Here is a 14998-nt window from a genome sequence, read left to right as displayed (position 1 = left end):
TTCTAAAAGTTATTATTATAGTTTGTTTAAAATAACACTTTAATTTTTATAATTTTTATATTTATACCTTTGAAACAAAAAATGTGAAAAATGGAAATCAAAATGACATATTTTTTATTGCCTTAATTTTATTTTTCAGGAAAAAATTTACCGGTAATTTACCTGTAAACCGGAATTTTAATTTTCATTTACCGAATTACCTGTAAATGAAAAATTCGATAAATTTACAATCCCTAATCCATACATACAGAATCCCCTTTCCATTGTTTTCATTTCTCGACGTTTCAAGGTATCCTAAATCCAAAAATGTAAAAAATCTTGAGGGGTCTTTTCTTGACTGATTACCTTACTTTCCCGTTGTCATATAGACCATAACACGCGGAAAAGTAATCGGATGTAATTTTTAATCACATTTTATTTTTTTAAAAATCACGTCACTTCCGATCCAGATAGGAAGTTCTTATATAGTCAATCGGCGCCTCAAGCCCCTAAACTTTTCATGTCAATTCTTGATTTTCATCTATCTGACTCCATTCTCGAAATTAACAAAGGACGAACAACGGACGGACTAAAGTGGAAACGTAAAAAAGATCTGCAATTTGAAAATTGCAGCCCAATAATGCTGATTTTATTTGTTAAACAATTAATTTATTTAAACGAGAAGTAACAATAAAATTAGAAGAAGAATAAAGAAACTGTTTTATCAAGACATAAAAAAATAAGTAAAAAAAAATTAATACTTTTGTTTTTCCGAATAAAAGGAATCAGTAACGCGAAGTTATTAATTTACGATTTATATGACCATTAAATTAATAATATTACATAAAGATACAATCTAATTTATGTATAATGAAGAAAAAGTCGTTTAAAAGCGCAATTAAACGTACCAGTATTATAAAAGCTGACATAAAGTGACACATAGTAGCCACAGTATAATCTACTATGTGGCAAAATATATGACACATAGTAGATATATATAATTGCTCGAAAAAATTGAAAAATGACTTTGTAAAAAATTGACGTGTATGACTTTTAACTATTTTTAACTCTTAATTATAATTATATAACATAAAGAAATCATACAAAAGAATTAAAATTTTGAGAAAATTACTCTGCATACCAATGCTATAAAAAATAAAATAGTTTAATAACGAATATTTAGAAAAGCTTTGAAATTAGATTATGTAGAACAAGTAAAATTTCATTTAAAAAAAGTGTAGATATGTATATGTATTTCGGTTTTTCCACATTGATAAACACATAGTCTATAAGTAAAATGTAGAAAAACAAATTTTTCTCCATTAGGACTTTCCGGATTCGGTATATAATTTTAAAATTTTATTGACATAAACGGAAAACAGAACAATACAAACTTAATAACTGTTCTGCTGTTTTCCCCCCTCTATAAATAATTCTGTTCATTCTTTTAATTCGTAGAATTTCTTGCATTTTAGTTACAGTAGCCGTCTTCCGTATAAAATCACAAAATTTTAAGCGATAAGGCCTTGTTAGAAAATATTTAAACGAAAAACTATTGATATCCTTTGGCCATAAGTTCATTTTCTATTCGCCTTCTGATTTTATTGTGCATTAATCTTCGTAATTGGCCAAATTATATTGATATGAATCTTACCGTAAAGTGATGACGTGTTTTATGTCATATAATACGTGACTTTTATCCGAAAAAAAAGGGATCAAAAATCTCCCTGTATTCTTATATGTCAAGTCGCAATCTCCCACAGACAAGTAAATTTTTCAAACGGCCTTCATTATGCTACGGATAACCTCTAACTAGCCAAACTGTTGAATAAAAATGTTGTTTAATTAAACATATTATTATTTTTTGCTATAGCTAAGCAGTTTTTTTGCATGTATTAATGCTGAATATTTTAATTGTAAATGACTTATTTAAAACTTTTTTTTTAAATCTGACAAATAAATGGGAATTATAATTTAACATTTTTTAAAACCAGAATACGGCAAAAAAATTGAGGTCGAATGCCAAAGGCGCGTGACAGATTTAAACATTGAAAATTGTTTTTTTTTTTAATTGTTCTGTGATGAAATGAAGGTGCATCTTATATGCATTTCATAAGGCAATTTTACTTCATAAGGAGTAGAAATCAATGGACAATCAGATATTTTATAAGTATTTCTAAAGGGAAAGCTTCTCTACTCATTTTTTAAAACTCGTGAAGACCCACTAACACCATGCTTGAGTAATCCACAAACGATAAAAATGGATCACAGCATTTGAAAAGATTAGGTCTTCACAGCAAACCTAATCTTTCAGAAAATCCTAGAAAAACAGGAATGGAAAATTATATGGCACGCATGGTTAAACCTGCATACTGAAAGGCTAGCAACTAGTTGATCTATTTTGTTTATTTATTTTCGTTGCCGAATAAAAGAAAATCCGTAATGATCCGTAATGATCAGTAATGATCATTACGGATTTTCTTTTAAGATCGTTTAAATGATACATTAAAAAAAATAAACAAAATTTAGATTTTAACTGCGTAAATTTTCGCTTTTCTTTCGATATTTTATGTCTTCTTATATTTTAGAATAAAATATAAGAATACTTACGAGTATCTATAATATATACATATAAAAATATAAAATATTGAACTAAAGTTTACTTTTCCGGCTGTTATATAACAAAAGGAAGGTATGATAATCGATTAAAAGTGACTCTTCTAGATTTTTACATTTTTGGATTCAGGGAACCATTTTACTTGAGAAATGCAAAACAAGTTGAAGCTTTTTCTATAAGTATGGATGCTAATGTGTGGGGGGAAGGAGGGCACGACTCTGTCTATCCAATTTGAAGCTTAATAACTCCTGTGCTTTTTGTCGAAAGGTTTTGAAATTTGCAAAGAAGTTTGTGTATTACCGGAAAAAATGTATTTAGAAATTTTCAGGAAATCGGTCCATTAGTTCAGGAGATAGAAGCCATATCTGAAAAAGCTTCAACTCATGAAATGTTTTTATTCATGCAAATTTTTAGTTTGTCAAATAAAAACTGTCTTCTCTACCCTCAAAATTAAGCTTTTTTATCTTTTTTGTTATAATTAATAATATAAAAGTTATTTTTAAAATAAGAGCTCATAACAGATAGCTCCATTCACAACTTTTTAAAACTTTGCTAACGTGTTTCTTAAACATAGCTATTTTTGCCGGAAAAGTTATGCAACTCGTTGCTGGAATTTTTTTAAACTATAATTTTTTCGTTTCCTTGATATCCAAAAAAAAATTAAATGTGAAATATTAAAAAATAATAAACTCGTGATTCAATTCGAATAAAATATCTGTAAATGCTATAAATTATTATTGTTATATATTGTATAATTTTGTGTATTGCTTATAATATCTTTTCCCGCTAGATATATTTAGTTTCCTTCCTATAGATTATTATTAGATCACATGATAGAAAAATAAAAGTTTTCTTCGAGAAGATAAGATTACTTAATATGTTTAAATATAACTCATTTGCAATTCATTAGTTAGAAAGTGTAATAAATTTTAAAATAATAACATTTTTATTGAGAAATTAAAGATAAATTATATATTGTGACGTTCATTGTTCTTCAGAATCAACGTCATATTCAGCCCTGGATTGAAGTCAACAATTTTTTCTTTTTTTTTTGGAAATTTCCTTATATAAGCCACGGTAAACTGCCCAAATCATTAACTGTCTATTTTTAAATAAACGTCCTTCAACGTTACACAGTATACGTCAAAATATCGAAAAATATCGAAATTTCTTTTACCATACATTAATTAATAAGTATCGGTATGATTTTATTAGATTATTTTTATTAATGAGATGAATATTTACATGAGAACTTGTTCTGAAAACTGCTTTGATAAAAAGTATAATTGATATTGTAGACAAGTAAGGCTGATTGTTATCCTTCAAGGAAGGTATAGTTATATTAATTAAAGACAGTTTATTCAATGACAATTTTATCTGTTTGATTGATTAAAAAAGTTATATATTCTGACAATTAAGTACAGTATAAGGATATACGAATATAAATAAGTAAAGAATTAAGCATATATAAGTAAAATTATTTTGACACTGACATTTATATAGATGTCAGAACTAATTTTTACTTTGACATGTCTGAATGAAAATATGCTGACGTTAAAAGTTCTGGTATTAATATATGTAAATCCTGACCTTTTTGACTTTAACTGTCTTTCTCGAATATTTTTATTCTTGTCTTTGTATGAACGATTTAAAAGTCAAAGTTTCGAAATTAACTTATGGAAATTATACAAAATTTTTCTATAATAGACAAGCAAATTAAATTATATCAGTTTTTTAAAAATTTACATCACTAACTAGAAAGTTTTTATAGTCTATTAAAATCAAATATGAAAGATATTAATATCATGTGTTGCCAAAGATCGTTATGTTTGTGTTTCTATTATAGACTTTTCTACAGTTTTTCACATCATTAATCTACAAATATTAACTTGTTGATCCAGAATTTTTACCAATAACAAGAAATACTAACATTCAAATTTTAAAATTACAAATCACAAAGTTTTAAAACTGGTAAATGTTTTTTTTTTATTTTATTTTATTATGGTATTAATTTCTGACTTAATTTAAGCAATCAAATAACAGATAATGTAAAAATGATTAATCTATTTAAAAATAATCATTGTTGGTTCGGCTAATCCCACAGTGGAATGGCCGGTCTGAGGAACGGAAGTGTTCGGATCTCTTGAAGAATTTCTCCGATTGATCGCTGGGATTCGATCCTGGATCCTTCAGAGCGTTAAGGAGAGGCGTGTTTTAGCTCGTGCTAAATGAATTTTCAAAAAAGTCGGCAGAAAAACTAAAAGAAAACGTGGGTCCAGCCCTTTAATTAATTAGTTGAAGACTATTAAATGATTAATCTTGTAAAATATGTTAAAAATTGAGTACGTATCTATAAAAGTTTCTTGGATACTTAAAAGTAAGCAAAAAACTCATTTTATAAATTATTAAAGTAAATATATTGTGATTATAGATTACTGGGACACAAATACGAGGATGGCTACATCCGAAGAAAGGCTTGTTGTGACACTGATTAAAAAATATATAATTTTATTTTATTTTTGTTGTAAACATAGTTTGCGAACCAAGGTGTTGTGCTGTATGATTCAGACTCACGTAATAACAGGATATTAGAGAATGATTGTTTAAGGCTAGAAGAAAATGCTGAATTATATTTAACAGTAGATAAATGTCGACTCGAAATGTGAAAAGGTGAGGACGGCTTAGCTTGAATTTGTTGAGAATGGAGTAATATAGTGTGAGAAATTAGGATAAATCTTTGTGTGTGAGCTAATTGATGGGATTTACGGGAAAAGCAACTTTTTATAAAATCTGCAAAAATTCTACCTTAGTGGCTAAGTTCTGTTCAGCTGTAAGTTCTTTTTAAAAAACAATAAAAACGACAAAAAGGATTTATCTTTAATCAGCTATTTCTAATCTTTTTTTAATATTTGTAAAGAAAATTATTTGCGTGTAGAACTCTTAAATTTCTTTTGTCTTGTATTGGTTTCACTATTAAGTCTGTTTTCTTGGAACTCTTGTCCCCATAATTCGTTATTTTAATATTATTTTCATTCTCTTCTTCTTGCTTTTCTTCCTTATAGCTATGAGATTGTGGTGGGGTATAATTTCGAATGACAGATAAAAAGAATAACAGTTGATCAAAATAAAGACATTTTTCCTTTTCCGATTTCCTTCTTTTTTAGATACAATTACTTTCAAAAGTTGTCACGTAGGCTACATTTTATCACTTTCGTCGAACCTCTTTACCTGTAAATAACACAGCAACTTGTAATAATTTACAGTACTTCATTTTTACGAGTATTTAGTGAAAGGAAAAAGCTTTCATCTATTACATTATAAATACTTAATAGACATCACACTGGACATACTTGTGGTGCGTAGTAAATATTCATAGTTAGAGAGATAGTATGGACTAAACTATATGTATATAACGACTAAAACTAAAACTCAGGAACGTCATTTAAAGATTATTATGGACTACCTGCGCAGCAATAAGGACATATCTGAAACCTTTATGTATGGCCGAAAAAACTGAGATGAAATGGTTACGTATTGCAAGATAATTCGAAGAAACAACGAATTTTCGAAACTGTATAGGTGCATTTGACGGGAAAACTTCCATTGAACAAAACAGTTGATACTGGGTCTGCACTTTTTAATTATAGGGTCAATTTTTCTCTTTAGTTCTTATAATCTAATTGATGCGGATTATTGTTTAACAGCATTGATATACTGTAGGTGAATGCGGTTCTATAATACCTTTAAGCAATTGAATGTATTTAAGAAATTAGAAGAAAATCAACCGAACATTTCGCAGCCTATGTAATTTTCTTAAGATAATGAAGGAAAACATCTGCCATCCGTCATAATAGGAGACGAAGCGTTTCCTTTATCTGAATGTCAAGAGCAAGAAGAATGATAGAATGTACAGCATATTTGGAATATTCTACAACAATTTAAGAATTTTCCATCGCTCTGTTAACGTAAATTCCAATTTTTATGATAACGTTGTAAAAGCATTGCACATTACACTTCTTCATTCGAAAAAGAAATGGAATATAATTTTTACGAGTGTAACCTTGATAGTAATGAACCTGTCGGAGCTAGAAGTTCAATGAATGAAAGTACCTGAGAGAATACAAATTACAGTACTTTATTTCTCCTCGTGGTTAATTAACTTTGCAACGTAATAAAATTTTTAAAATATAACTTATTATAGAATCTGCAATAGAAATCGAACCTATATTTTCTATCATAACGTAAACTATTTTTAAATATAATTTTTAAGATAACAAACTAATGACTTACCTTTTCAACTTTCTCCTTTTTTTTTTTTTTTTGTCTAGTTGATTCCGTTTTGATATGATCTTTATCTACAACTTTTAAATTAAATTAGTCTTATCTAATAAGGGTCGTTTAACGACCTTGATAATTTTAAATTTGTCATTGTCAAAATAACTTGAAACTTGAATCCATCATACTCATCCTGCGATTGTGTGTATACTTCTACACGAAATTTGTCATGGTAGCTTGGCTATAAGGGGCATTGATGCTATTAAATTTTGGTGTGGGGTGGGAGATAGACGGAGTCACGTGCATTCTTCGTATTAGTGCTCTCATATTCATTCGAAACAATGTAAACAAGCACAGCGGTCAAGAGACTTAAAAACCGCTTGTGCGTGTCTCGGTCATCCGGTGGTCAAATATAAACATTATTTATCTTAGAGAAATTCATGTTTAAAATCAATATACAGTACAATATATTAAGTCGTTTGAGTCTTAATATTTCAATCTATATTCGTGTAATTGCAATAGTGTAGGCCTACTGTATATTGTAATTGACTTGCTAACAATAACATTTTATTTTTAGTATAATCTATCCGGAGAGTTTTCATATAAAAATTTATATCAATTACAATTGTTAGTCACGCAAAAGTGCGTGATTGACAATAATAACACAAATAGTTTTGTGTAAGCATGCGCTGTGTCGTATAAAACAAGGTGATTTTATCTTACGTGTTACTGTAATTCCACAATATCAAAAGTACTTGAAGAATTTTTTCCTGTAGCAATAAAAACCACAAAATTATATAAAATATTTTGAATAAGCACTTATACAAAATAGGTTAATTGCTAATATAGTACAGTGAAGTTGAAATTTTTATATAAATTTATCTTTCGTAGATTAATTTTTAAAAGATATAATTTCACTTAGAGGGCACAATGATCGCAGGTATGAGGCGTTCTAATTGAGACAATTAAAGCGCCTCCTACTTCTCTGGGGATCAGAAATCGAATCCGAACGGTCTAAAAATTCTAATTGTTCGGAATGGTCTGTACCCTATATGATAAACATTTTTCCACACCATTCGCCCCCTATTGTGAGCCTAGCCGAATCCACAATAGGTATGATTAAAAAGCCCCCTTAATACCCCCTGCCAAAAATGAAAAAAAAAAATTTGCTACATTAATGATTCTCACTAATATAGTAAAAAAAAATTTGCAAAGTTTTTCATAGAAACATTTTTATAATCGAGTGTTAAAATTATACTTTCCAATACTAAAGATGTTCTGATAATAAAAATATATCTTAATTAAATAGAATATTGTTATATGAAATTATATGATGACAAGATCAAAATGCTTTTATTAAATGAATCGAAATGAATTTGTATTCAATACTAGAAATAGTTCTATCACTGTGTTATATATCATATGGCCTACATAAATTCATTAATGCCTTGGACTCATGCAAGTCCTTCAAGAATGTATATTAATACAAAATACAGAAACGATCAAAAATTCCTATCGTAAATTAATTATTATTGTGTTGCTCGTTATAATAATCTTGTTAACTATAGTAAATTTTGCAAATAATATTCGTAAAAATTTCTGTTATTATTATAGAAAAATCTGTAATGATGTATCTAATATACAGTATATTTTATAATAAAAAAGTTGTAATTAGCATTAATATTAATCTTTGAAAAGCATAGAAAAGTAGAAAATTTCACGTACAATAATTTTTAAAAAAGAAAGAAAAAAAAAAAAAAAAAAAAAACAGAACAGAACAGTTTCATAAGTTTTCAATTAGGAAGTTTTCCTGCTTTGTTACAATCAATCGTTTATACTGTTATGCAATAATAATGAATGTAATTAAGTTCATGCGAAAATTTACTTGGATATTATCCAGTTTTACCTTTTGAATTATTTCTAACTATTTAACACACTAATTTTAAATAGTTTTATTCTGTTTTTAGTAGTTTATATTATTAATTATTATATTATACAGTATATATTATTAAAATGATATACGGAATATTATCCGTGATAGCTAAAATAAATATACTGTACATAAATTTATTTTATATTTATTTTAATATAACTTAAATGGATTGTATTTTCTAATAATGTTCTAAACAGCTTTATAAATTATTGTTTCTTGTTTGGCAACATCTCTTGAGAGACGTCAGAAATGTATATGAATTGTGAAACTATCCATTTTTAGTAGTTTAGTATTTACCTTTACATGAAGTGATTCACGTAAAGGTAAATAATAAACTAAGATTCAAGCTATAGTTCAGAATATTTATTCAATATTTGTTGATAGTTAAAATTGTCTAAAATGTTTTATGAAACAGTTAAGCTGACAGTGCAAACACTTCATAGATGTATGGTCATGTGGAGTAAGTGCATTCATGGGGTTACTACATCTTTCATATCTCATCAGACATTCAAAATTAAACTGACATAAATACATTAGTTTGTAGTTCATAAGTACAGATATCGATAGCATTCAGGCTGATTTCAACATGGCTGCTTCTATGGTTGCAACATCAGTTTGAAAAACTTGGCTTTTCTTTTGTAAGGGTATAGGTACAGTAATTTTAATATTTAAAATCCATCATTTGTAATTTTAAAATACAATATTTAGGTATAATATAGAATGATAGGTGCAAATATTTAGTAAGTTGTGAAGTATTTCCTCCACATGCTTTATTACAACAGGCCAGGGTGCATTTACTCCAATAGCTTTTGATTGCTGGGCTAATGCTATTATGCAAGTGGGTTAAATGCACCCCGTTTGTATTCTGAATATAGACTTCTCGAGATAAACCTGTGTGTGACAGAATAAAGTACTACACTAGCAGTTGATTATTCCGTCATTGTGAAGTTTCCAAATCATCTTCAGGTTAAACAGAATGTTTCTTAAATGGAACATCAATTTCAAAATTTCTCTCAGCGAACATCTCTCAAAATCTCTCAGCGAACATTAAGGTGTTGATTTAAGTTTTTTATTTATTTAATTCTGCTGGGTACGAGTGTGGGTCATTATTGACTTTGATAAACATAGAGTACCTTGTCAAGAAGAAATCTAGGAGATCACTTGTGTTTCCGGTGACCAGATATGAAAGATTACGTAGACATTCCTTTTCAAGACGTTGTCAAGTTTCTTGACAAAACGTGAATCGGTTTGATTACTTTTTGTCGTAACTTCAAGTGTTAGTATAATCTGGTGATTCAAAAACTAGTGCTAGACTGTCTTTTCAAGATAAAGTTACTTAAGCAATTTTTTTTGTGTTTTGTAAATCACTTTACGTTTTTATTGTAACTAGAGATGTAAATTTCAATAAATAATGCTAATGTTTTTTTTTTGCCTTGAAGTGTGCCATCACTACTTCCTTTGCTACACTCGTATACGCAATAGAGTATACTGAAGTCTGTACAGGCTATAAACAAAATGTTATTGTCACAATTGTCCTTTGATTTTATTTGGATTCACCTTCCTATTATAGTAAACGGTGCACTTACCCACACTCTCGTTACATAAAGAAACGCGGCCTATCCGTTTACCACACTATCTTTGAAAAATATGGTATGGCCCAACAAATAACATTCATTTGAGATTTGTTTTATTGGGGGTTGTACTTACCCCACTTGACTTTACTATTTAAGAATACTGTGAATGGAAGGCAACCTATTATATTGCACTCCTGGAGCATGCCACAACTTTTTAAACGAGATAATCGATTCATGAAACTTGCTATATCTTTTATGGTGTGAAACAACACAATAAAGAAATAAGTTGGAATTCGATTTTTTATTCTTTTGCCGGACACGAAGAGGCACGGACGTAGATGAGTAAGCTCGTGAGACGGAATTCGACGAGAGCTGAATAGGGAGCCGTGAAGTGAAGATCCGGACGATAGAATCGGAAGGACCGATAAAGCTATTGTAGAAGATATTCGATACATGAAAGAAAAACTCAGAGCTACTCAGAAAAAAACGTACAAGCCGGCATCGGAGTTTCATCGAGAAATTGGGTATCCACTATCCTATTCAATCTTCTCATTTCCTTATCTCTATATTTTCTATCTTTAGGATTAATTTAGTTAAGGATTGCGCGTATTTTGATTATTATTTCCGGACAAGTAGTTACTACGGAAACAAGCTACTTGGATTTACTCGGTCTCTCACAATGCCAAGTTCTCTCACTGCCATCAGGCAGTGAGAGAACTTGCATTGTGAGAGACCGAGGGAATCCAAGTAGTACTTGGCATTGTGAGAGACCGAGGGAATCCAAAAGAACTTTCTGTATATAATTGTTTATCATGTGATTAAATTTGTTTTAGTCGAATTCACGTGTTTGTGTATTCTATTGCGTTTCACACTTTACACTGTTCTCTCGCCTAATGTTGAAGCAGATTTTAGAACACTGAATTATAATAGTTTAAAATTTTCAATATCATAGTTATGATTATATAACACATAACAAAAATATAACTTTTTACTCCTTAATATAAAACTTTAAAAAAAATAATAATAATTTTCACATAGAATTTACTCAAATACAAAACAAATATATACGTGTGTAGCCTAAAAATCTGCACAAATTTCAATAGCGCTTTTCGGTAATCTTATAATCGAGATGGGTTGATAATAATAATAATAATAATAATAATAATAATGCAGGCTGGAGCATAAGCTCCTGGTAGGGACACCCATGCCAGTAAGGTCTATGGGGAGAAATGAAGCTAAGAGTGACCACACCCACATTCTGTGGTGATATTTATTATGGTAATAACTAGATCAAAGTGTGATACCGGCTCGGACGTCGCCCGGGTTAACAAGGTCCGCGTTCGTGGGTTAGGCAGAGGCTCACGTTCGAAAAATAGGCCACAGTCTCCCTTGGTTACCGGTGGCGAAAGCAGCACCGGCCCAAGCATGGCTACTGCAATGCCCTCAACAGATGTGAGGAACAAACCCAACCTTGGTGTTTCTGTGGCAATGCATCCACAGACCACAAAGGCTGGAAAACCACGCCAACGGATGAAATGGACAGTAGAAATGAACGAGTTTATCATCCGTACTTACTACACCATCACAAAACTCGAAACAAACATGACAGCATACAGACAACAACTACACCATAGATTCACACAACAGTATCCTCACCTCACTGTCACCGAACAAAGGGTTGTTGATCAAAAAAGAACAATTATACACAACAACCTTATTCCACAAACAACACTTGAACTTATCAAACAACAGGTTGCTGATCAAATACATCAACAGACAGAAACATCTAACATTAATGAAGATCATGTAACCTGTCAGGATAATCCAGCAACAAGCATTGATAATAACACACATACAACAATTACCACTAATGATACTACAGACATTTCCTCATCCATCACTGATAACATAGACATGGATTTAGTTAATACACTCTCACATATATTTCAGGAAACACTCACTAAATATACAGGCACAGATCCCACACAACGACCACGAATACCAAAAATCAACACGTCAAAGGAAGTAGGAAAAACACTAAATTATGTAAACACTCACTTACTACCACACTACATTCATTCAATTTCTACACTCGCAGACATTCATACATTAGTTTATGCTGGGGCAGTCACAGTAGTGACACACCATGGACTGAAAGTACAATCACAGACAAATACACAGAAAACACAATTCTATCACAAGCCTGCCTGGCAGAGAAGAATAGAAACACAAATAAATGACATTAGACAGCAATTAGGCAGGCTGACACAATACACTAAAAACAACATAACACCCAAATTAAGGAAACAGCTCAAAAACATTTTCAAGAAAATAAAAACACACACAAAACATGAACATCACAACACACACATTACAGAATACATTGATACACTAAAACAAAAACTTGCTGCCAAAGCACGTAGACTCAAACGATACAAAACATGTACACTACGAAAACAACAAAATAAATTATTTACAAACAATGAAAAACTTTTTTACAGACAAATCAATAACAAAGCAAACACTGTTACACAGCACAGTGGCACACCAACAGAAGAAGAACTCACAACATATTGGTCTTCTCTTTGGTCCAGTGCTGTCACGCATAATGCTAATGCAGGCTGGATCGAGGAGGAGAACAGAAACTTGCACAACATACCAACTATGCCCTGTGTTGAAATAAGCATACATGATTTCCAATACACTGTTAACAGAACACACAACTGGAAGACACCTGGTGTAGACAACATTCACAATTTCTGGTACAAAAAGTTTACATCACTGCACCAGGAACTAGCTAAACATCTAACACACATCATCATCAATCCACAAGACATGCCAAATTTTCTTGCCCAGGGCATCACCTACATGAAACCTAAAAACAACAATACCACAGACCCCACACAATACAGACCAATTACATGTCTTCCAACACTCTACAAATTATTGACATCCTGTATCGCAAACAAAATATACAAACACGTTGAAGAACACGACATTCTAACAGAACAACAAAAAGGTTGTCGTAGAAACCACAGGGGATGCAAAGAACAGTTACTCATAGATTCAGTCATTCTACGGCAAGCACACAAACAACACAGAAACATACACATGGCATATATAGACTACAGAAAAGCATTCGACAGTGTTCCACACAGTTGGCTGCTACATATTCTACACATGTACAAAATACATCCATCACTCATTGCATTCTTTCAAAACACTATGCAGCACTGGAGAACAACACTACATCTCAGGGTTAGTAACACTTCCATACAAACAAACCAAATTTTTATTAGGCGAGGAATATTTCAAGGAGATTCCTTGAGTCCTCTCTGGTTCTGCTTAGCCCTGAACCCATTATCCAACATGTTAAACAACACGCAATATGGTTACAATATCAGACACGAAAAAACAACACAGTTTACACTGTCACATCTCATGTACATGGATGACATAAAACTTTATGCATCCACACAAAAACAACTTCATCAACTCCTACAAATCACACATTCATACACCAAGGACATACAAATGGAATTTGGCCTAGATAAATGCAAAACAGTTCACATAGAAAAAGGAATCCTGAAGAAAGAAGATTTTGCACTTGGAAATGGAGACATTATTGAATCCATGGAAGAGGGCGAGTTCTACAAGTATTTAGGATTCCAACAGGCCAAACTAACAGAACATACACAAATAAAGCAAAGATTAATTAAAGAATACCAAAGTAGGTTAAATGCTATTCTCAGAACACAGTTAAATGCAAAACACACAGTTAAAGCAATAAACACATATGTTATCCCAGTACTCACATATTCTTTTGGAGTTATACATTGGACTCACACAGATCTCGAGCAACTCCAAAGGAAAACAAGAACAACACTTACTAAGCATAAACAACATCATCCTAAATCCGCCACAGAAAGATTAACCCTTCCACGTAAAGATGGCGGACGTGGCCTGATTGACATAGTTAACCTTCACTACAAACAAATACAGTCACTGCGAGAGTTTTTCTACAAAAAACAAGAAACATCACAATTACATAAAGCAGTAACTCTAGCAGACTCGAATAACACACCATTAAACTTACACTCACATCATATGGACACAACACAACATATAAAAAGCATAGACACCATTAAGCAATCGTGGGCTCGAAAGGCACTCCATGGCAGGCATCCTTATGATCTGGCCCATGATTTTGTTGACAAAACTGCGTCAAACAGCTGGTTAGCTCAGGGATGCCTCTTTGGGGAGACGGAAGGATTCATGATTGCCATACAGGATCAGGTCATAAATACTAAAAACTACAGAAAACACATACTCAAAGATGCAACACTCACAAATGACACATGCAGAAAATGTCACGTCATGCCAGAAACTATACAACATATCACCTCTGGTTGCAAGCTCTTGGCACAGACAGATTATTTACACAGACATAATCAAGTAGCAAATATAATACACCAAGAGCTTGCAAAGAAACACAAATTAGTAGACATCCACGAACCATACTACAAATACATCCCACAGACAGTATTGGAAAACAACACGCACAAAATGTACTACGACAGAGCCATAATCACAGATAAAACAATTTACCACAACAGACCA

The sequence above is a fragment of the Centruroides vittatus genome, unplaced genomic scaffold (assembly GCF_030686945.1).
Source record: "Centruroides vittatus isolate TY-2023 unplaced genomic scaffold, ASM3068694v2 contig_1012, whole genome shotgun sequence".
Taxonomy (NCBI): Eukaryota; Metazoa; Arthropoda; class Arachnida; order Scorpiones; family Buthidae; genus Centruroides; species Centruroides vittatus.
The sequence above is the reverse complement of the archived record's forward strand: the minus strand, read 5'-3'. Positions refer to the sequence as shown.